This window comes from Anser brachyrhynchus (assembly GCF_964034855.1).
Source record: "Anser brachyrhynchus genome assembly, chromosome: 9".
Lineage (NCBI taxonomy): Eukaryota > Metazoa > Chordata > Aves > Anseriformes > Anatidae > Anser > Anser brachyrhynchus.
The window spans coordinates 6,318,878-6,344,522 of record NC_137703.1 but is presented as its reverse complement, the minus strand read 5'-3'; the positions used below and the strand labels follow the sequence as shown (position 1 = coordinate 6,344,522).

The following is a 25,645-nucleotide window of genomic DNA, read 5'->3' as shown; positions in this document are numbered from 1 at the left end:
GGAATATTATTCATGCTTCATAATGAATTGACAAAATAACCATGGCTGCTAGGACTTGTGACAGCCTAGCTTGTTCTCACACTCTGGAATTCATAGGTAAAACTCTCTAGTTTGTGTAAAACTTGAAGCAGAGCTCTGCCCTTGTAGACTACCAGCCTAAAGCCCCAGAGAAGAATTCTCCACACTTTGCCACCTGGATATAATAAATAGCCAGGACTAAGAAGCCGAGCAGAAGCGCAATCTAATCACTTCAGAAGGAATGCAATGAAGCAGGAATTTATGATGGAGTTATTGTGCCACTGCAAGCACCAGGCATCAACAGGATCTCTAAGCAGGGTCACAAGAAGGTTAAAAAAAGGAAACGTGACTTCTGGAAAGCAAGGGGTTCAAATACTACATCAGCATATCCAACGTGAGAATGATTTCACATATGTGAAGTAAAAAGGCTGCTTGTTCCAAAATGTTAGTCACAGAGTCTTTGGACATAATTGCATGATGGCAGTAGGAAAGCTGAAACCAATAGCTACATAGAGTCATTTCTTGCTTATGGAAATAGGGCAGGACTTGACACAATGCATATCAACTAGTTAAAAAGTGGAGTAACTACCAGTAAAATTGCCTCTTGTCCTAACAGGCTAAACGTGCAGTACGCTGTATAGGATGGACACAAATATAGCAGTCTGAAAACCAAAAAGCTGTAGGGCTTTGATGACGTGACCTGTACCCAGCACGTCCAGGGGCTGGGAAACTCCCAGCAGGGCCACAGCCAGTGACGTCCGAGTGAGTGAGCAACAGCGCTTCAGGCAAAGGGAGAGCAAGCAAAAAGGCTCTGGAGCATCTCTGCAGACAAGGTCTGAACTAGGATCCCGACTGCTGTTCCCTCTGTCCCCAGAGCCAAGCGCTGCAGATTACTGTCACCGACAAGTCGGAGCCCAGGCACTGAAGGAGCTGTGACAAGAGCCCTGGTGATAGGGGACTTGTCACGAGACACGGAGACTGACGGGGCTGGCATCACGGAGAACAGCTTTGACAGGGCACTCTACGAGGGTCTGCCTACGTACTGACAGAATGACCGCACTGGGTTAATCCCAGTCATATAATGTCTGCCACTATGGAAAGCATATGGCACACTGCATCGCTTGCTATGGGACTCCTGATAAACAAAATGAACATGGGTGTTTTTAAATTACAATTGTCACACCTAGGTCGCAGGGGTAACAGGCAATATAAAGGCTCTGATGCTTTGAGACTATTCATAATATAATGAACCTTTTTGTTATATTTGTGCATTGTAAAGCTTTCTTTAAGAAACACACGTATTCTCCCTCAATTTTATCCACAGCTTTGTGCTCTGGACTAGTGCACCCCTGAATACTTAAGGACATTAACTTACCAGTGCCATAACTGATTTTGAAAAAGGAGTGCTGCAATTTAAAAATGTAAGAAAATATGAATGTTATTTTTAAGCTGTGAAATTTCTAAGCGCCAGCTGTCTCAACATTAACTGAAAATATGCATGGCAGTCTTCTCTCTTCTTCATATTTTATATCCATTCTCATCTTTAGATCTTATACTGCTGGAAGCAAGTCCTGCCTATTCTAAAGTTAACCGCCATAAATTTCCAGGCTGAACCCCAAAGCTGCTATGGATCTTGGTTCACTAGGACTCTCCATTTAATCTATTATTTTTTTGTTATTATTATTTATTTGCTTAAGTTGGTTATTTTTTTCAGCCCCTGTATTTGGGCTGATGTTTCTGTCCTAGTGAAATCCCTCAGTAGCCTCCATCCAGGCCATGGGACCAGACAAAAATTTCATTCTCAGGATTTTCAACAAATTCTAACTCATCATTCTGAAGCCTGGGTGAAAACATTTTATTTTTGTCCTGAATTACTGGTTAGAAATACAGTCTTACCTTCACTTGTGAATTTCACTTGAGAAAGTAAATAGCACTCCCTATTAACTTCCTGAAAAATAATTTGATGTCAAGGGATTTTTTATGCTTGCTTTCTCCTTTCTTATTACAGTTTACTGTATCACTACTTCGACTGGGGAGAAAAATAACACCACCACCACCCCCCCCCCAAAACCCTGGAGTATTTTTAGGAGATCTAGAAAGCAATGTCACACGTGAAAAAACAATCTTGCAGTAATATTTAATTGCCTACTTTCTGTCTTTCTGCTGCCATGAGCTGGGCTACCCCATTTTAATTCTGGAAAGGGAAGAATTTGGCCCCTTACATTTAACTTGTCTACGCCTTTTTTTTTTTTTCCCCAAAAGTCTCATGTCCTTGATAATTAATTCTCAGATCTAAATACAGGATAACAGCACATTTCAGAAATTAGGAGGAAAAAAACTAAACTAGTTGTCAACATCATACTGAGTAATTCAATAGTACTGGAATATCCCGAGGGTGGATATGAATAAACAATTCATGAGGAGCTGGTAAATTACATTTCAGCTTCTGTTTATTGCAGAACTAGATACTAGTCAAATACTTAGCTCTATCGAATAAAGATAGCCCACTGGGCTTAGAATAAAGAGCATTTCTTAAGAGGTTTTCCTCCTGTATTTATTTTGTGTAGGATTGCTTAAAAACCAAAACCTGTCTTGAACACAAACAGATGAGATTATATCAGACAAGGTCAAAGAGGGAATCTGATGGCCTGCAGCAAGCTGGGTTAGTCCTCAATTCTTTCATAGGGTAAAAAAATAAAACTAAAAAAATATGACTTTCAGTTTCTAGACCAGCTTTTAAGATAACATGAAGAATTAATACAATTTAGAATATCTTCATGGTACATTTAGAAGCATTTATAAAATTAGATGGTTAGTGGATGAGCCAATAGCATGCGATGCTTCTAAGATCACAGTTCACATTCATTTTATAACCCTAAACATTTTATAAACCCTAAACAAAATTATTTTAACCCTTGGAGTCAGTCTTTCTAGCAAATCAATGCAGATGAGAAGGTCACCAAATACTATTCAGTGTGAAATTGCTGGCAAAGATTCACAGCATATTTTAGGACTGAAAGGATCTCTGTGGTCGACCTGGGAAGATGACCTTTCAAAACAGAGCCAGCTTTGAAGTTGAATCAAACTTTGAAATTGGGTCAGGTTGCTCAGGGTTTTATCCAGTCATGTTTCTCATACCTCTAACAATGGAGATTACAAAACATCTCTGGGCAACTTTTTCCGATGTTTCCCACCCTCATGAATATTTTTCCTAATGAGTCTTCAGAATTTCCTGTGTTGCAGCTTTATCCTAGTTTCTTGTGATGTTTACTAACACTAAACCCTGTACCACCCTGTCTCAGATCACATCACTGACTTGTGTAATGCTAGGAGAGAGCTATTTAGAAAGCTGAGAGCTGTGGGAATTTTCTCCATCTCTACAGTAGCTGTGAAAATTCCCTTAAATTGGAAAAATACCAAATCTCCCGTTGCCAGATCAGATTGCAAGTTTCACTTGCTTGTTGAAGAATACTCCCCAGTGAAATCACCCTCCTTTCACTGGGGAGGAGAGAATATTAGGAGAAGAAAGAAAGTGCAGCAGAAAGGTCAGATGAAAGAGAAAGCCTTAATATGCTGCCACCTTTACCAGCATAAACAAAAGGATTGGTTCTATTATTATAGTCCTCATACATTAAGAGCAGTATGATCAAGGCCAACTTGCTGCACAACACATGCCAAGGAACCTCATTTTAAAACTGGGATTTTAATTTACACACGTGTATTTGCAAGCACCATTTGCTCTGGGAAATCAGCTTGATAAAGTCATCAGGACAAGCTTGAAATCCATCGTTAACCACCTTCAATGCCATTTATTCACCAAAAGACCATATCCAGTTAATCTGCTAGTTTATTCCTCAGTAGTACCACTGGTGAACCAGTCTCTATGCTCTTCAGTTGGTTGCCCAGTTAATTGCAATAAATGAAGTCCAATAAAACTCACAGGTTTTGCATTGCTTCTGCTGGATATAGTTTGGCATTGAGCGTGAGATTCGTTTGTGGAACAGGCCCTACGCCTGTTGAAATGTCAGGGCCATAAAAGCTGGATGCTATTAATCTTTAGGGCATTAGTGAAATATTACGAAGGAAATGTAGCAAGCACTTTGCTAGCCTTCTCATGCCATTAGGAATGTGCTTTGGGGCAGTTAAGGAGGAGGAAGTCTTAGAGTAAATGGAACGAAAATACTGCAAGGTGAAATGGTGAATAAGCTTCTGGGATGCTTAATCAAACCATTGCAGTGTTCACACATCTAGCCCTGGGAAGAGAGGTGAAGTGAGCCTGTGGAATTGTTAGTCAAGAAAATTACCAGGGTTGAAATTCGTGTTGCTAGCTATACCACAATACTGTGTGATGTACCAATAAATAACACCAGAGTGGCAATCTCTGTAATGAGAATCACAATCATTCTCATCCCAACCCTCCCAGATTTATTAGCATGAATTGATACTCCAGCTAGAGATGCCCTGACAGTCAGATATTAACTGAAGGCTGTAGGTAATTTTAACAATATTTTCCTGTTCAGATGTTACATTTGATTTGTTTCTACCTGCTATCATAGCTTATACTGACAGCATTAAAAATGGGTTACCGCACTGTGGTATTTTACAAAGGTTCATGTCACTTCTTGTTACTTCATTTTGCATTGCAACATGACAGAGCACAGTCTGATATAATGTGGTGTGGCCTCCTATATTAGAAAGGGTCAAACATTTTCTAAATAGTAATATTTACATTGGAATTGATATTAACACAGTAGTATTAAATGCTATATCAAATTGTGGCAGCACATTATTTACCACTTCTGTTAATTTATATGGCTCATACACACCAGGTTACATCAGTCAATGCCCTGCACCAGAATGCTATTTCTGTAGAAAAGAGATCTAGTAGGAAAAAAAAAATGGATAAAATAAATATCTGTCTTTCCTCCCTGAAAATTCACACACAAACAATCTTGCATTATAAATACCTAAGCTTCTAAATGTGTGCACCCTTCTATGGTCTTAATAAAGCACTCAGATGAGACTACCTGGCATAGTCATGGTAAAATACTTGTCTATTTACATATAGGGTGAGAATACATTTCCTACTATCCTCTGCAGTTCTTCGTGCCCCTCATTTCAGCTCTACTCATCTCCATAGGTTATAAGCAGAAGTAGACATCCACTTTTTTCTCTTATAGCAAAAAGCTCATCACAGGTACAACCCATCTAAGTTGTTATTTTCCATTTAATTTGATTTCTTCTTGTTTAGAGTGAAGTGAGTATAGAATTAGCTCCATTATTTACCTACAGATTTACTGAAAGTAAGATAAGATTAACCAAGTGTTCCTAGTCCAAGGAGTTTTTGTTTTGTTTTCTTAAGGAAAAAAACCAAAAACTTCCTTTTTAAAAACTTGCCTTTGTCCTAGATAACATTTTTAGAGGGGCAGAAAAGGAAAATTCAGATGAAAGTGAGTTTCAGTTTGCTTCTAACAGTAGTAACCTCTGGAAACAGGGAGAAAGTTTTAGAACATGGGCTTTGCCTATACCACAGTCTTTCCCTACCATGGAGAATCCTGCTCTTATTCCTGCTTTGAGTTCAGCCTATTTAGCAAGAATCTGGTAGTTCCCATTAAAACTATGGGACAAAAAGAAAGAGAATCAAAACTTTATACCAGAAGTGCCTGAGTTCTAGTAAGAGCTACAATAGCTAGTGTTTTTTTTTTTTCTTTAAAAAAAGTGTGAAATTAGGACTAAATGAGAGGAAGATCAAACAACTGTTATTGATACGTTTCTCAGATGCCTGTATTAATTAAATGGTATTTTAGTCCTCAAATGATACTGTCATGATAATAGTTATATTCAGATTCTTTCCTATTTAGTGTTGCAAGAGATCCTGGGAGCATGAGCTTTTTGTGTGCTGACTACCATTGACAGTTGGCAAAAGTATAACTGTTGGTATAAATTTAAAGCAATTTAACTTAAAACAGGTGCAAAAGACTGTGTTATTTGGGTTTAAGCCAAACTCATTTAAGATAATTTCAATCAATATGAATTGACTTATGCTAAATTTAATTAAAACAGACCTAAAAAATAAATTGAAAGTGCCTTGATGAGAAGCTGTACAGAAGTAACTTAAATTAGTTTTAAAAATTACATATGGTAAACTGTTCAACTATCTTTCACAGATGAGTGTCAGAAGTTAGAGACATAAGTCAGAAATGAGAGAGGGCTTGCATTCCTAAAAGTTGTCTGAACCAGAGTGATGCAGCCTGAGCTCTATCTCCTGGATAGGAACGTGAGGTCAGTCTGACCCACTCTCTTCTTCCAGAAGTGGTCTCTCTACAGAGCATAGCAAACAATAGCAAGACTTTTCCTGGAATTTATTCATATTTTTTTTTCCTTTTTTGTTAAAAGGGAAAATGGTCATTTCTCAAAATTTTTGTGTTTTGAGCCAAATATTTACAAAATAATCCCCCCTGAAACATCCTTCAACAAAGCAAAGCTTTGTTTTGAATTACATTCCTTTTGGAATATTTCAGAATTCAATTAGTTTCCTTCTAAAATATGTTTTGACATGCCTTTTTATTTTCTTTATGTTAATGCATTTCATGCCAGCAACAGTGCACTGCAATTAGTGGTATAGTCAACTATAGCATAAGAGCTGAAATATTTCAGTATTAAATCAGAGACATATCTGCCACTGAGCATCAATTAAAACAAGATACTTGTTCTAGATTGAAGTGTATCCAGCTTAGTTTAAGATAGAACATTTCGACATCTCAACAATCAATAATAAATAACAGCTGCCCTTAAGATGATTTTAAAAGCAAACCCAAGTTATTTCAATTATGTTATTCAATAACATCTCAAACTAAGAGTACTAGTGAAAAGTAAGGCAGACTACCTTCTCTAACATCACAGCCTCTCTTTCTGTTCAAGTTCCTAACAAAAGCCCAAAGAACTTCCATGAAACATCTGAGTTTCCTTGAAACATCATTTTCCAGGAAAATGTATTTTGCTAGAAAATTCTTGACAGCCTTCTCTTTCGTTTCTTTCCATTTTATGTACTTAACAACTCTGAATGTCCCTAAAACTTGCAAGGGCATCATAAACCTGACAAGTAAAAGTCCCAATAAACTAGGAAAAAAAAACAGTTATCCCCATCTGTACCTTCCATGAAAACACACAGAAAAAACATCTAAGTTTGCCCTCAGTCAATAAACATAATTTCTTTATAATTTGACACCTTAAACTTCTGATTACTTACCACATCCTCAGAACACCCAGCATAGCACAACTGTTGACATGCTCTTATGCAAAGAACTGTTGAAGGTGGGAGTTTTTCAGCTGTTTTATAATTACCGATTTCACAGAGCCCTCCTGGGCTTGCAGTTGAGCAGGACCTGTGGGTACATGCGCCCCAGCTCCAGGGGCCAGCTTTGCTATTCTGCCCACTTTGGTGACTGCATTCAAGGGTTAAAACTACCAACAGAAGGAAAATGAGAATATTTTGTGGCAGCAAAAGGGAAAGAAACAAAGGACAAGTGAGAATGCCTAGCTGAGGAGCCAACATCATGAGTAGAGATGCCCAGAGCCAAGACACCAGGGAAGCAGGGAGGCAAAGGCATGCAGCCAAATAACAGAGCTGGGCCATTGGGCAGGAAAAACTCAACTCCACCCTCACCGGAAAAACAGGTGATAGGGAAAGGTGGGAGAAAACTGCAGCAGATGGGAGGAGGGAAGAGGCGTGGAAGAGCAGAAATGCAATTAACAGTTTTCCATGTGCTTTAAATGATTTTGAATTAAGAACTGCTAAAATTCACAGCTAACAACAAACAAGCCTTTTCCACCTGTAGGAGCCAAGTGCTCCAGGAGGAGCCACGCAGCATTAACTCCATTTGCAGACAGCAAAACTGAGGCACACAAAAGGAAAATAAAAGGTGTCCTACAGGCTGGTTACAGAGACAGCAACACTATCTGAAAGGCACCTACAGTCCCCATGTATTTTTTCTAAGCTAATAACTTCCTATAATTAGACAGATTGGGTTGGGGGTAGATGAGCAGGCATGGGGCAGAATCAGCCCCTGTGCAAAGGGAGCTTATGAAGCAAAGTGCAATGGAATTGGACAGAGTTTAAAAATGCCAGCTTAAGAAACTAAGTTTTCAGAAATGGTTAATTCTTAAATGGTCTTCTAGACAAACCCAGTGACCTTATCCTTTTAAAATAACTGAAATTTATGAATGTGGCGGGGAAGACATTTCTCAAAGATCCAGAATTCACATTTAGCACAATTTACTGGGAACAGAAGGTTCTCAAACCTTGAAGATGGCCATTAGCATTTCACAATGTTTTAGCATTTAGCATGTAGCCAGGTCATTTTTAAGTACCAATAGAACTCCTCACACAGAATATGTTCTAAAGATGTGTCTTTAGAAACTCTGCAAAATCTTGTCATTATAGGTGATAAAAATGTTAGCTAATGTAATAACATTTGGGAAAAAATGTGGACAACATTCAAATTCCAGCAGAACAGTAAATTGACCTTTCATAATGAAAATGACTAACCACATGTTTCAAAAAAGAAAAAAAAATCAGACACATTATAGTATGTGTAAAAGTGATGAGAAGGCAGCAGCATATCCAGCACTGACTCCTCTACCACTAACAATGAGTCAAAGGACTGTTATGGGTTGCAGCTCTCTCCCTTTTTTCTCCACTTTCCTCAGTTACTTATTTTCTTACTCTATTAAAGAATCCTATTGGTGAAAGCATTAAGGTCAAACCTTGATGTGCACTGGAGACAGTGTTCGACTCTGGGGTGGAATAAAAATTCTTTCATTTCCCTTTTTATTTCTAGTTTTAATTTGACTTGATAACTTGTTGCACTTTGACTTGCAGCAAGTGTTTCCTATGTGAAGAAGTCATATCCAAAAGTTAAAAGACTTTTAAAATCAAAGTTTCTGTACATTGAACTTCACAGCCTTCCTGACCATGCAGGAACCATCTTGCCCTGGATGTAAAGAACAGATGCCCTCAGAAAACCCTCTCTGGAAGAGCTATTCTAGCAATGCTTTATTCTAAAATTAATCAACTAGAGGCACCAGCAACTACAGCAAGAAGAAAGGGAAGGGTATGCATTGAACTACCAAACCTGTTGTGTGGAAAGGCTAAACGGAAAATTCTGTACATTCCACTAAAACTAGAATGCTGCAAAGATATGAAAAAAAATGAAAAGCTTTTTACGTGTTTCATAGTTTCATATTATTCCTCAAAGGAGACTAAAAAAAAACAAGAGTAACCTTTATGTGGTAAAAGATTTTCAAATCCCACAATGAAAATATTCCCTTCTTCCTCATAAGACCACAAAGTGATTTTAGAAAAAAAAAAAAAGAGTACAAATATCATTACTATACACACCAGCCTCTAAAATAATGACATCTCAACAGTGGCATGCTGTAACTCAGTGCTTTACATAGCACAACGAGAGCCAAGACTTTATAGACACACCAATGCTTGTAGATGTCATTAAATGTAATAAGCTTTCTTTCATCTCTTCACAGCTTGAAGATAATACATAAAATATATAATTTCCATTTTAAAAAACTAATTGTGTACATCGTGTATTGTGACATCTTTTACCTGCTGTGTATGTGCATCATTTTATTTGTGATTTTTTTTTTAAAGAATATATAATGTTGGCACTTGCTTTCCTCAGAAGTTCTTTCAATTTTTTATTCTCCATTGTGCCAGATATCACTGCCTGCATTTTTAGTGAAAACAAAGGTCTCGCAATTACAAGAGTTGTGAAAAATTACTGAAGAAAGGAATCAATGACATTTTCAGGAGAAAATACTTCATTGTTCTTTGTACTAGACAAGTTTCCAAATGCAAATATTGTTTAATTTAATCTCATAGTATTATGAAACAACAGAATTATTACCGTGTATGCTCCAATGCATTTAGTTTCCTTTCTATGCAAAAATTCTGCAGGTCATTTCTGTTTGAATGGCCAGTTCTTCATGTGGAAAGAAAGCTCAAACAATGTCTTATTGAATAAAACAGGCTTGTTTTATGATTCATTACACCTCTTTTTGTCCTTATGTGTAAACCAGCTCCTCTCAGTTCCATACCAAGGCAGAATGCACAATGGAGGTTGTGCAGAGCCATAAAAATAATGCTGCAAATTCTCATGCATACAGTAAAAAGCTCAATAAAAATAAGAACATTTTGCAAAAGGTACTAATAGTCTCCATTTTAGAACTTATTTTTCATTCTGCATAAGCTCATTTTTCGTTGTACTTAAACAAAATGACAGATGTTCATAAAAATGATATTAAGGATTCCTTTTGGCACTTTTGTTCAGAGTTCTCATTTATTACTCTTCTGGTAATAGAGTATGCAATGTTATTCTTATGAAACCAGGATCATCAAAATTTCCAGGTGTCTGATGTGTGATCACTCCCTCTATATGCAAAGCAAAGTGTTTCCGAATGCATTAATCTAGTGAATTCTATGCTTACGGCTCAGTTCTTCAGAGTGTTGTGTACTCTACATGCACCTTAGCTCTATGAGTTTAATGTTAATAATGTTCAGCCTCCTGTAAGACTGAGCCCTTGAAGAAAAATAAACTCTAATTGTGATTCTTCCACTGAATAGGTTTGTGTTCTTGAGCAAATCTATAAACTTGGGTTCCAAACTATAAAATCCATTCACATTTTCAAGGTCTAAGAAACAGTCCTCTTTTACAGAAATGCTAGGCTGCAGATAAAGTTTGCAGTAAAGTCAGTGAGAATAACAGCTGCCTAAATATAAAGCTGGGCACTTAAATTAAGATGCCTGGAACTGGTGCTGCTTGTGCAATCTTTTGCATATGAATAATTTACATGCTTCCTCTTCCCCCTCACCTATGCCTCCCCCAAGCAGAAAAGAAGTTCAGATTCATTCATTTCACAAAGTAGACCTCTACGTGGATGGATCGGGTTATGTCATGAAAGGTTGCAGGAAGCAGGACAGAAAAGCTGAGAAACATGTGCTAAAGGAGGCAGCTGATAGCTAAAACCCTATGCACACCAAGTATGCGCTGCACATATTCATGTAACACCTCCTGTGAAGCCAGCAAGTGATTTTTCATGGTTGGTAGAAGAACAGAACAATCTGACAGCAGTTTTTCAGACACTGAGTGGCAGCAAAAGAAAGGCGACCTTCGGGGGATTCCTCCCAGCCTCTGAAACTCCATTTGCTCTACTGGAGAACCCCCCTTTGAGCTTCCCCTCATTTTCTTCCTTCTGCTGCATTCAGTCCGCCTAGCTCCTCATTCTCTTCTTGTCGCAGCCTCAATCTTGTCACTCACACAGTCCATCTTCTCCTTCCCCATCCCACATAACCTTATAGCTTCAGAGCATCTCTCCTCCCACCTTGCTGCGCTCTGGGCAGCTCACATTCCTCATTTCTGCTGTCCCCAACTCAAAGAAAACCAACAACAATAAAATACTTTATAAGCTAGTGTATCCTTTAATTGTGTATCTGTATTGTAGAATACTGTTTCACTTGAGCCAAGTCTTTACCTTTCTAAATATTTCAAGGGTTATTGTATAATATTTTCAGCTCAGTTTTTTTTAGAAAAAAAAAGTCTTCCTAATGACTGCAGTGTCACTATGAGGATGACATTCATTGGCATATTTCTGGTTTGGGATAAACTGTAATTTTATCATCTTAGCCACAGGGCAGTTAAATGGCAATGGATTTACTAATCACTACTTTAAGAGAGATAAATCTGTTTACTTCCCAAATAATAGAGAAATCCTGCCTCCAGCTACTCATTTCTGCTTCTTGTCTAAAAGTTTTTACCCCCTCAGAGTCCCCAACTGAAAACAGACCAGAATTTGTTCAAACAAAGGATTTTGTGAGATGTATAATAGCAATGGGGAGCGGTGAGGACATTGAGGGTGGAGGGAGAAACCTCCCAAGGTGGATCGGAGTGAAGCTCTATTAATGGCAAAATCAGTTAAAATTCCTTATCCTCTTACATTTGTTCCTGCCCTTTCCAAGAAGGTTTTCGTCTCTTCATTTACACTACAGTCTCAAGTGAGAAAGTATGAAATGAAGCAGAGGGTAGAAAAAAAACAGTGTGATCACAAATTTATACTTCATTTTTAGAAGGTGATTAATATTGTAATTATGAGTCAAAATTAACAAAACTACTCAGGAGGAGCACTGCTTCTGCCCCTACCCTTCCCAGAGCAACATACTACTAAACTAGAAAAAAATAGAAAACACACAGAACTAGAAATTGTATTTCTAATAAGTATCTAATGGTTGTCTGAAAGATGAAATACTGAGGACTTATACAACAATTATGAAATGGACATTGCTGAAGAAAAAGTTGCCTTTCCATATTGTAACTTTTCAAATCTATGTGGCAAAATATGTGGGTGAAACCTTTTTCACAGACATAACTATTGGGACTTAATTTAAGCAAAATAACTTTTCTCCTATGGCTTCGTGTTTTGAAGAAAAAATGTTCCAATTTCCCATTTAATTCAGCCTGACACAAAGACCTGCTGTGGTTTTCAGTACACATACAAAGTCATAGAAGCAACTCCAAAAAGCATCTTACAATATAAGAAGAATCAGAAAACCTTAGTTATAGCCTACATAATTTCCCTGTTTACAATGTACATTATAACGCATATCTTACACTAATCTGTAACTACCCTTCCAAATCAGTACCTCAAATAATAGTCAAACTGAAAGAATTCTAGATAAATGCTGCAAGTCTTCGTATTGTAGTTGTATAAGAAGAAGAATTAAACACCATTACTGGTGTAATTTGAAAACCTCAAGTGAAAACCATGCAGATGTGAAAAAAGTGTTATGTATCAGGATGCTCTGTATTAATCCTATAATTTTACTTGTGAATTATACAAACAAGATTCTACAGTCATCCTCTAATACATTCAAGGTTATGGTTGGACTTGCCCTGCATTGCTTTAGCAGTTCAAACCTTGCAAAGTCAGAAGCCCTGCAAATGAGCAGAGTTTGGTTGGTCACAGAAGACCTGAGAAAAATTGCTCAGTCAAAGGTTCACAACTCATCTCTACACTGACCAAAAAGCCTCCAAGACCTAAAGACATGGTTTTATATATATATATATATATTTCTTGTTGTCTTTTGCTATCTCTGCTGCAAAGTATTTATTATAAGCTTATATATGTTCATATAAATTATAAGAAAAAAAAATCCAGGTTTGCATACATCTAAGGAAAGGATTTAATCTCAGGACAAATCTCTATTTTATACACAATTCACCTTTTGTTACCACTGAAGTCATGGAAGATTCTTTTCTTCATTCAACAGGGATAAAATTAAGCAACTAAAAATGACTCCAACATTTCTTGTACGTGGAGACTGCTCTAATCTTCACATCATCCATCATGTCTTGTTCATTTAATGACAAAATATGCTCTTCCTTCACTGTTTACATACTCTTGTTACTGCTTTTAAACTAGCAAAATAATATAGCTTTTATTCACTCAAAGTCAGATAGCATTGAGTAATCCAACCCTGGATGAGGAAAGTAATGAGAGTTTTCTCATAAAGTTGTAAGTTTACGTGGTTAGCTGTTGCAATGTTGCCCTTGTCTCTCTTTTATGAGCATTAATTTTCATCAGTACAAGGGAAAAGAAGTACAGCAGAGCTCCTTTGCTTTGGGAGGTCTATCCCCCTATAATGACTAAAAAACAAAGTCACTTCAAGCCTGAAGGGCAAATTTAGTGCATAACAGTCATGGGAAATACTACAAATTATTCCCCATGTTACAGCCTGTCTCTCTGATGAGGTTGTTGTAGCATAAAACTAAAAAGTCAGAGGTTAAAATAAAAACCTTCCCCCTTTGAACTAAAAACAGCTTAAGACCAAAACAACCCGTCTGATTTTTGTCATTCCATATGAAAGTGTTTCCTTTCTTTCCATAGTTTAATACTCCTCTAGTTCTTTTACTAGTCACAAGGTAGATTTCAGTGTCAATCTACCACTTTTACAAGCTGATTGATGCCAGACTCCGTGCCAACTGCTATCTGGGGAGTTACAGTTTACTCCTCTGTAGCAAAGTTTGATTTTAAGGGCCGTGGTACTGTGTCAGCAGTGGTGCAGAAGCTTTCCAAGGTTTCCAAAGCATGCACAATGTGAAGAATACAAGGCATTGTGCAGTCTGAGAAACAAGAAGAGGTGTGGACACATCTCAGGCATGCTCTGGGTAGGATGGAAGTTAGACCAGAGGGCTTTAACTCTCTTTTGCAGCTGGATTCGTGCTTCTCTACACCTAAACTCATTATTTTGTGATGACCAGACACACCAAGGATATGGTCACCTCTCTGTGTTCTGATGATATCTTAGACAACTTCTGTTTTTACATCTTGCTTCAACTCATGAGCTTCACCTCCCAGCAAGTATCATACTTCAGATGCTTTAGGGAGCAGTTTGGTTCTTCCTCCCTGTTTCTGAGGGGGGAAGAATGATGTAGAAATTAATTACCTTGCAAACACACAATCATCTCTGGTCATCTATCATCCCTGTAGTGCCTCTACTGTTTTATGGTTAATGTAAGTCAGCAGACACATGGGTCTATCATCCATCTCTGTAACATCTCCTTAGCAAGATGCCTGTGGAAGAAGATATACATAAAGCAGGCTTTTCGTCTGAGCGCATCCAAATTGGTCATAAAATCTAGCTTTTTTACTCATGAGCTACACCAATTCATGTGCGTTATGGCCCTCACACTGAACAAAACCAGGAGACTGGGAGTGCAATCCAGCAGTGGTTACACTGCAGAAAGTTCATTGCCCGCAGCATCTGCACATAAATAGCAGGCCAGACTGGTTGTAGGCAAACTGTGTCCGTTTGTGAATTTCAGAGTAAATTGCAGGCTGGGACAGGGCTCTGACAAGCACTCGTTTCGTTCAGGACTTGAGGACAAAATCTCAGGACCTTGGGCATCAGAGAAGGTCACCCAGCCTGCAGCTTGAACTCGGAAGCATTTTCATTCTCCTGAACATTGAGAACAGCCCTTGCCGTACCAGGGGTACATGCTGGTACGTTGACCTTCATTCTTTTATTTTCCAAGCTATGTAGCACATTAGTAGAGGAGAGCTAATGCAATTGGCATCACAGAACTTACACGCTGTCTGATGGGCTGGAGCGCTGCCAAGCCTCTAATCCACCATGTGATCGACAGGACTTTAGTCCCCAGGAAAAAGTGATTTTTAACACAGTTTTCTATTTCTCTGAAGTTATCAGCAGTTTCATTCAGATCATACAGATCAAATGCCTTCAAGGTAAGTGATTATTTAAGGAATCATTTTCAATGAGAGCCTTTGGTCCTAGTGTTCATTCTGATAGTAGCTGGAAGGAAAAAATATTCTCTGGTTCCCTGATGTCGAGCTTTTTTGTACCAAGTTGTGCCAGATGAGGCTTATGCTACACAAAAAGAAAAATAATCTAGGCCCTTTATATATATATATTTAAAAAAAAAAAAAAAAAAAAAAAGCACAGTTCAGAGCTAAGTATGGTATTCATTCTAGGAGTCACCAAAGAAGATGAAGCCAAATCAACGTTAAAAAAAGGCTTACACCTTTCACTCTAGCTTAAAATATCAGCGTGCATTGCAGCTGCATCTGTGGAGTTTACTTACAAAGTGCTCAGAAAGGAATGAGGGAGAAGGGTGCCTGGATTCAGCAAAGCACTGAAACATTTACTAACTTCCCTCAGAAAAAGTGTCCCGAAGTAATAAAATTAAATCACCTCTATGGCTTGTAATAGGACTTAAACTTGGCTAAAGCTGTAAGATGAATCTGCCTAGACCTGTTCCTTACTGTGAGTTCACAAAAAAGACAGGCAGTCTCCTAAAATTAAAAAGGCCAAATACCATTAGACTAAGAACCAGAATAACTAACTCTTCAGGACAGAGAAAATTCAAAGTAATTAGAAAAGACAGAAAATGAATAAATGTGGATCTAGGGAAGATTTCCCTCTTCCTCCTCTGCCCTTCCAGGCTGTCCCTCTGCCCCAGGCTTCGTGTAAATTCCTCTGCAGCTTTCTGGATTGCAACAAGCACTGCTCGGTCCCCGAATTCCCAAGGAAATTTCCTTTCTCTTATCCAGAGACCTGGAGGGTGGGTGGGGGTCTCTTCCCAGCCCTGCTCAGCATCTCTCTGTTTTGCTTGTGCTCACAAGGCTCTCCCCTTGCTCACAGCCTCGTCCCCACTGTTTCCCCACAGCCACCCAGGCACCTCTGGGACCTGAAGGGGAGGCATCCCCTGATCTGTCCTGAGTGGAGCTGACTGCACCAACTGAACAAACAAGCTGGAAAGTCTGCCATGAGGCCTAAATCCAGGAGTTCCCGTATGCTTTTGCAGCCGCAATTTCTCAGTGAGGCTTACGTGGCAGGTCCATAAATCGTGGTCCTGGACCTGTGAGGAGTGATGCTCTTGTTTAAATCAATGCCCCTCAGAAGTCCCATCGATATCAAGAGGATGACTTAGGCATGTGAAGTAAAGCACATACATTTTGCAGGCTGTAGGTTTAGCTTTCGTAGGAAGTGATAAAGGAGATTTACAGCATTGCTTTTTCACCTGGATTTTTACCCCATTTGTCCAGCCGGGTAGAAAAATGACCAAAGCTAGCCAGTAGCTGTGGTGCACATTTGAATAGGCTTTCACTGCGCAGGAACACGAACTGCAGACAAGATAAAAAATATCTGAAGCTCATATTTAGAGAGAGTTTATGCTCCTTTCCTTTTTAACGTCCCAACAAACGGGGTTGGGTTCCCAAGCAAGAAAAAGATGCCGTTAGACTAAGCACTGAAAAGATGTCTAATGAGTGACAAACTGTACCAAAATACCTTGCAAGTTAAATATTAGATACAAGTAAACGCAGGTACACGGAGAGGTACAGAAATTTGTTTAAGTCCCATAGATATAGTCAAGATCTGCGTATCATCAATCATGTCCTATAACTGTGAGACTCCCCTGTGCTCCCAGATACATGGAAACAATCCATTCAAAATCCAATATATTTCCATAGTTGTGGTTGCTCATCTTTATTACACATAAGAGAATAAATAATTATGCAAAAGTATGGTTAAAATTCTTTGAGCATTGTCAATTTATCTCCATTGCATTTATCTTGTCTTCTAATTTACTAGTTAAGCTCTTTAAAATATACTTCACAGAAAGTCAGAAATCCCATGCAAGAGAATCAATTTTGGTATGAGAGATTCAGCTGGAGCATTTGTTAGGGTTGTTTTTGGGGGTGATTAAATACTTAACATAATCTGCCATCAAATTATTTCTGGAGTTTAACATGATTTCTAATTCTGCTATGCACTTTGAAGCTTACAAAAGATGTTATACAAATCAATAGGTGATCATATTGATTTTATTCATGTATTAAATACTAGGAGGGTGCAGAAAAATGGGGGACTAATACCTACTTTTTCATGCCAGAAAATAGCTCAGCTTTCAAAATTGATTGGAAATAAATAAAAGCTAGCCTCAGGTGCACATTTTATATTCCCAGAGATGGTTTTGAAACATAATAAATTATTGGAAACAGAGGCTTTGCATCCAGCAAATTAAGCCAAAAAGCCCTCCAAGGCCAATACCACTTATGCTCTGCACAGTACTGCCAAAGATAAAGCATTCATTAAGGCTCCATACTAGAGATAACACAAGCATGTGCACTATCAAAAGGAGCTGGGTCTTTGGGAAAGAAGTGAAATGGCCATTTTCCATTTCTTTAGCATACATGGTAAACTGAATTTAGGTATTGTTTTCACAACCTGTACAAATCAATATTTTCTATTTGAAATGTACAGACTGCATAAATACACTCAAAATACTGGAGAGAATATATTATCTAAACCCAAATCCAAGGTCAGACAATCTCAATGGAATGCAATTGGAAAAATTCCAGGCCCTATGAATGAAATGCTAATAAATTGCACTGTAGAAAGCATACTGTAAAAAGAATGTTAACTTTTTTTTTCTTAAAAACAAATTGGGATCCATTCTACACAAAATATATTCAGTGCAAATTTACCTCCATTATGTTGCATCATGTCTAATATTCCATAAAGTATATTTTGAAAAGAACAATTTGTTTTCTAATATGCCTACTGAAATGTGATTTATGATCCTAAACACGAATTGGTCAGCAGCCTCAAGATACCTCTTTGAAAAGAGTTAGAACTTCTTTTAAAAAGGTTTTTCTTTTACACTGAAGTAAAAATTAGCTGAATAAGTCCTCCTTGAAAATTGGATGAGACTATGTATCCAGATGGCAGTGAACTTGACATTAAACGAATTTAAAATTTAAGGGGAAAATAACACATTTTATCTGTCTAATAATTTATAAAGAAAAGGACATGAGTTTAAATTTTCCTTTCTGTGACAAACTGTAATTGTTCCTTTGACATAGTCTAGTTTAAATTTATGGTTGGAATGAATGTAACATCAGAATAATAGGCCTGAGGAGCTCAGTTAAGTATTTATAGAGCTACTAGAATAATCTATATTCTGCTTTAAAAACTGGGAATATATACACATTAAGTTGTAACTTTATAATCTTCTCCATCTAGTTAGTAAGGTTGTAAGTTGCCACTCATAGCCTGATCTTTTTATTCCTTGTGTTCTTTCAAGTACTGAAGAGAGGAATGCTTGGCATTATTTACAATCAAAGTTGACTTGCACTCATCACTAGTTCTGAGATCTAAATCTAAAAGCAGGACTTTTTATTGAGAACAGAACCTAATGGTCTAGGAGTTGGGGCAAAGGAACAAATACAAGCATAAAGCATCACATTCACAGATTTCAGGAAGAACAGATACAGAAATGAAAAACTATGGATGTTGTCTAAAACACAGGGAAGCATTTCAGGAAAGACTTTTGCCTGCTTAAATGGCCTTTGGTTTAGATGGTATCAGATCTTCATGTGGTCTTAGTAATGGCTTATCTTGACTTAAAGGAGACCCACTATAAAATCTGAAGCAAAAGGCTGTTCTAAAGTGACCAGTACTTGAAATGAAAAACCTGATATATCATAACTCTTCTGATTTGTAAAATTATTGAATGATTACTTACAGCTGTATTGAGTTTACTATAGCAATTAAACAAAAAATTTACGTAACTGAAAAAATGTGGCCTCTTTTTAAAAATTTGTTACCATTCGTATTTACCAGTGTTGGAATATGGGTCATAAAACTCTTTTCTAAGAAGTTAGTTCCAAGTTGATATAACATTAAAAGTATCTTACTGAAGATTGTCAAAAGAATTATGAATGATAAAAAAACAAAATTATTTTAAAACTATTTTTAAAGCAAAAGTTACAACTTCTGAAATTTTATCTTAATTCCTCTCATATCTATAGTATAACCTAAATAAAGAAGACTATTAGCTACTTTTAAGTAACCAATGCAACAAAATAAGTCCACTCTCCTGCATTCCTATTAAGTGTTAATATAAGTACTCTGTCACAGCAGCACTGAATTCTCCTGCACAGCATACACTGAGATCTATAACATTAAGAAATATCACTGAAACACCAGAATGTCAGAAGAATGATTTATAAAGCCGCATTTGCACTAGCCTACAATGATATATGTATTTTAATGGATCAGATTTCAGCCAGACTGTCAAAAATCAGTATTGCATTTGAAATAGATGCATTTTACTTACATCAACAAGAATGAATCAGGGAGTCTCCGTCTTTCTCTCTCCAGTTTTTAAGTGCCAAACTTAGATAAGTAAAGAAACCAAAGCTGCAGTGCTTGGTACAAGAGGTAGGCACTGCCAGGGCACCAATGCTGCTGTCAGCAAGGGTCTCTGGCTTTTGCATTAACTCTATCCTTTACTTTAAAGAATATTCTGAGACTTGTCACTTCTAGGGAAAGCTAACCTGTTGACTTCTTAGAATTCGTGTTTATTTATATCATATTATTACACTGAGGTTATTACAATATATTTCAGGCAATTATTGTGCTGGGGTAAGACCCTTTATTTATTTTGTACTTCTGCACTCCAGAAGATGCAATTGTGTGTTAGTCCTATGCTTTCTACAGGGAGCCATACTAGCTATTTTACTGTTCAGTTCAATGTTTTGATTAAAAGTTGATAATTTTTTTGCAACCTTAGGGACCACAGGCTGTTTTACTAAGCTGAGTTCATACCATTGCAAGCTTAAAATCCACTTCATTAGAGAATGGATCAGAATCAAATTGATAATGAGCCTTGATCTTGTAATGAAAAGTCAAACCCACACTATGCCAAATTCTAATTTTTAGTTTTGAACGATGTGGCAACAACGTATTGACCAAGAGAGAATGTGAGCAAACATTTTCCAAGCTACATTACAAACCTCTCCAGTTACAAAACTGGAATCATTGCTGCTTTAAGACCTGACTTTGCGAGATGTTGACCAGAGCCAGAGCCTTGGAGCACTCAGTTCCCAGCCGGTCCAGCCCCCTCAGTGGCACACCAGAAAATGTCAAACACTTTCAGACTCATGCAGGCACTTGCTCTGCACCCTCCTACGAGTCGATTAGTTCATCATCGTGACAACTTGTGAACTTTTAATGCCTTACAAACATTCTCCAAAGATTAAATCAAGGTCATCATACTCATATCTGCTTTTATTCTAATCCACAGCAGATGTGAAGGCAGGTTGTACTAGGCACTCAGTTCAAACTACTCTGTCATTTGTCATTTATTTAATCTACCGACCCAAACAAACTAATAGAGTAGTGCCAGATGCACCCACAGCATATATTTGAAATATCAGACATTTTACTTATATATGATATGAAGTTATGTAATACATTTTTAAAGCATAATCAACACGGTACATAATAAAAACATATAAAAAGAAAGGGGATCAAACTACAAGGTATTTTTTCATGAAGAAAAGGGAAGATCTTTCAACTACCCCATGTTTGAACCTGACCTGTGTACAGACTGAAGGGAACTACAGTCTTAAACTTAATTTTATTATATTAAGCCTGGTATAATCAGTGCAGTAATGGAAGTAAATGAAAAAAATAAAATAAAAATGTGATCAAAGCACAAGGGATTTTGAGATGAAATGAAGAGCAACCAGTGGATCTTTAGATGGAAGTAAAGACAAATAAGGAAAAGTAGAAAGCAGAGATGAATTTAATAACCGGATCAACCTGAATCTGTAATGAAGGGAAGCCAACCACACGAACATTCAGCTGCAGAGAATACATACATGTGTGAAAGAAATGGCTGACACATGTAGAGCGGTAATACTGAGAAAACGCTTCCTATACCTCTTTAGAGACAAAACTATTTAAATTCATATCCTAATATGTGTTATAGTATAGACATAAAATAGAAATATAGAGTAGGGTAAAATAAATTGCTTTTCATTTTGACAGACTACTAACAGACATTTAACAGACTAGCCAAACCAAAGGCCCTTGTGAGGTTATGTACAGAAAGGTTCCCTGGTTCTGCAGAGCCACTATAAACACCTACTCACAGAAACACAACCAAGTGCTGTAAACAGTGTGCTCTTGCCTCTGAGTCTGCCTAGGAATTTAGTACAGATCATCACCTGAAAGAGTCCTGATCAAGCAATCACTGAATATAAAACCACAGTCCTTGACCAAAAAAGCTTTGTAAAGCATTTGCAAATTCTTACACAAGTTACTGCAAAAATACAAAGTAAATTCATAGTCATGTATGGGCATATAATCTCTTTCTGGATTTTGTTACTTGGAACATTCAGCAATTAATATTACAATTAATTAATCAAAATGGCAGGTCAGAAGTATTAAGAACCCAAATTATAAATTTTCAATTTCAAATTGTAATTAACTTCATATAATACCTATCGTCTTCTGCCTCTGAGAAACAGAGCATGCAGTAGATTGGCTTCAATTTGCTACAGTGAAAAGCAATCACTTCACGTACGGAGGAAAATGGGACTGGAAAGTAAGGGAATTTTTTCCTCCATAATCTTGCCTGCTGAAAAATGGTGCAAGGCAACGCACAGTGGTGTCTGAACACTTGCTTGACCATCCAGCAGCAGTCAGCTTAAAGGCTGGCAGAAGAAAAGCTCTCTTTGCTGCCACTGCTTTTTGAAGTACTAATTTCTCCCCCAAGAAATCTCGAGCCCACAAATCCTTCACTTGTTCAACCTCACCGATTAGAAAAGAGATCAGAAATAATAGTGCATATTTGTGTGTGTGAGCCATACGAACCCCCCAGGAATTTCAGGTTTAATTCAAATAAGCGATGCCATACAGCACTGCACTCCGGTGAACGCAGGCTTGTTCCTTACATTCCCAACATCAGAAGCGTTACATTTACTATCAGGTTTGGATGTGATATCCTCACATTGATTGAATCAGGCAGATTAGTTACCTCCTGATGGCAAGAAGTTAAGCAAGAAGAAGAATGAGAGCTACCTCGTGCCACTGAACTGGCTGGCACATACCCAGATCTGCCATGCTGTCAGCAAGCCTGGAGTGCCATGGTGGTTACCAACAGTTAACACTAAAAAAACAGGTCTGATGCAGAGGAATTCTAGGCAGGACACGTACTCATATGAGCAGAAACTTTCATTCAGAAAGCTCAGAATTAGCCAATGCATCTCCAATTTTTGTGAAAACAGCTCCAAAACAACTTGAACAATAATGCGCACAACCACAAGCTGCTGTAAGATTTATGATCACACCAGACTCAGCCTTATTTTATAGCTGCCATATGAGATTTTATTTCTGGAAAGAAGCGGCATTGATAAAGAGGTTTAATTGTCTGTCAGCATGCCTTATGCTGCAGTTACTTCATTTACTTCAAGCCTGAATCTCATTACTACTTCAATTCTCCAGGTTCCCCTTCTTCTCAAGGTGGGTGCTTAATTAGAGCAGCCCTGGTAATGCAAGCAAATACAGCAGACATTCGCTTTTTTCTCCCCCTGTCATCCTGACAAATCTAATAGACTATTGATTTTCCATCCTCAAAGAGATCAGGCTCCACTTTTACCATTCAATCATGATATTAGCTGTCCATTAACTCCAATTCCCTGGCCTGACAGCTTGTGGACACCTCCAAGGCTGTTCAATCAGGCAGTCAACACCCGGACAACAACGCAATTACAAACCTCTTCCAGACCGGAGCCAAGGTCTTAACCTTCCTCTTTCTCTCGCTTCCGAAGAAGTTTCTATTCCTATTTTTGCATTCCTTACTTATCAGCTTAATGATACTATTGCTTATTTAATTACCGTGCTTGAAAGGAAATATATTTGTGATTGACAGGAGGATTGTGTTATTCCCTGGCAAAATCATCATTTTTAAGTGAAGTTATTCTTCCACCTCTGCTGCACCTGTAATGGCTTGAAACTAAAGCAAGCGCTATTAACATTTGGTATTTGTCAGAGGAAATAAATTTGTCAAATCTCAGAGTTCTTCATTAACTTCAGCTGTGCAATTTATCCTGCCATTTCAAAAATTATAGTCAGGCATGACTAGTCCACTAACAAGATCATTCAGTATTTGGTGAAAAGAAGAAAAGGAGGTTGATAATTTTATGGCTTTGATTGTTACCCAGTCTGCTTGTGAAAACGCAAGGAATAGTCAAGAATTGTGTGACAACCAAAAATAGGGCATTATAATGTACTTTTAGTTAAATTAACTCTGTATTATTGAAATATCTGTATTTTCCATACATGTAAAGCCCTAAGCTGTTTTTGTTTATTTGTTTGTTTCTTTCATGCAAAATGAACACTAAGTATTTCACTAGGAGTTTTAATAACCTGTAACATCTGAGGCTTGAGAGACCTCAGATTGTTAAGCACAGCCACGCAATTTGGCATGAACACAAACAAAACACTTGTAGCTTATAGGAACATCCTTACATATACATCCTTACATAAAGTGTATGGAAAAGCAACTTGTGATAACCTTATCTATGGGAACGCAGCCTAAATGTGGTTTTTGTTTGTTTGTTTGTTTCTGTCTTAGACCAATACATTCACAAAAACAATCCTCTTTCCCTAGGTTTTACCTCTAACCACAACAGAACAAGACTCGCATGGTATTATTTAAAGTGTTTTGTTTGCAACATTTGATGAGCAGTGGGGCATTTTGGTACTCACTTAAGTTCTGCCTGTCACATCACATTTGACTCAAATATTTTACAGCTTAAAATCTAACAGGTATCTGATTCTGCATAATGCCACCTTTATTTGATGATCGCACTGCATGGCATTCTCAGTGCATGCACTACAGGATGCAGTCAAGCAAGAGTAATCACTTCTTAAAATATGCATTGTATGTGTAGAAATATTTTGGTTCTTTGGTGGGGGGGATGCACAGGTGTTTTGATGTGAATTAACATTTAGCTTTAATAAATAAATGCCTGGTTTTACATGCTTCAATACAGACTATTTTTCTTTTTTTCTTTTTTTTTTCTTTTTTTTTTTTTCTTTTTTTTAATGGGCATTCCATTTTAAGCAATAAACAAACCATCATTTATTACTGGTAATATTGTAAATAAGAAATCAGAAAAGTTTTTACAGTGCATTTTCAATTAACTAGTTCTGTAAACAGATTTTCTGTTCCATGTCAACTTATTCCAGAGATCAGGAATGTAAGTAATGCCACAGTTTATATTCCACTTCATGCATCCTATGATCAAATATTTACCAGGCCTTCCAATCTGGCCAAATTCAGTCCTCAATTAATTTATGTCTAGGCTTCTTCAAATCAAAACTCTTAATTGAGCAAAGCTCTTTTCTGTACTGTGATGCAGAGCAATCTGAACTGGGAAGAATGACACTGCCACAGAAAACCCTTTTGTATTCTAATAAGTTGATTTTATCAAGACATAAAATAGTAATCTACAACAATACCTGAACCCTATGTTAAATATTTGACCAACTGCAAAATTACTGTCATCCCTAAATTGCACAGCAGGTCCACTGGGATATTAATAGTAGCTTAGCAGCTCCCTTAAATGCTCCCCAGAGTAGACTGAATTTACAATAATCACCCTGTATGACATTCAGTATGCAAAATTCAGAGTCCACATGCAAAATGAGGGAAATTAAACCTATTTACCCTCAAATTCAGACATATGTTTCACAATTCATACAGCCTAGGTTAGGGGAAACTGAGGCTATTTATTTATATTTATCTTCGTCTACTCACATTCCCACAGATCTCAAGGGATCATTCGTAAGTGGTTTTGCAGGAGACTTAAATTAAAAGCCAGTATTTGCAGATACCATATTACTGACCTGATGTCCAATCCAGCACTCTGTCCTCACTCTTGGACATTTTAGAAGGGTGGGATATTTGTTAAATGAGATTTTCCTTTCCATAATGCAGCCAGACAGAAAATTGGCATGATGTGTCACCTTTGATGACACTGTGCTTGTTTATTCCAGAGAAGAGTTTAGCCTCTAAATCATTGCTACAATGTCCTTGGGGAATTATATGAAGCTTGACTGTGTAATATATTGAAAATATAAAATATATATAAAATATAATCTCTCCAGAATAGTTACAAAGTCCATATGCTATTTTCTATACATTTTTTTTTCATTCAAGAGACAGTTATAGTTTAA

General features: G+C 37.5%; 1 protein-coding gene and 1 long non-coding RNA gene across 12 annotated transcripts in view; both read right to left on the bottom strand.

Annotated features, from left to right (window-relative positions):
- The window catches only part of LOC308199724, a 54,368-nt gene extending 39,707 nt beyond the window's left edge, over positions 1-14,661 (bottom strand). Inside the window, exon 1 of the long non-coding RNA XR_013954895.1 lies at positions 7,268-14,661. This is a non-coding gene — a long non-coding RNA (uncharacterized lncRNA). The remainder of the gene's footprint in view (positions 1-7,267) is intronic.
- Positions 1-25,645, bottom strand: part of NLGN1 (neuroligin 1) — a 375,670-nt gene that overhangs the window by 49,633 nt on the left and 300,392 nt on the right. The gene's annotated exons all lie outside the window — the stretch shown is intronic.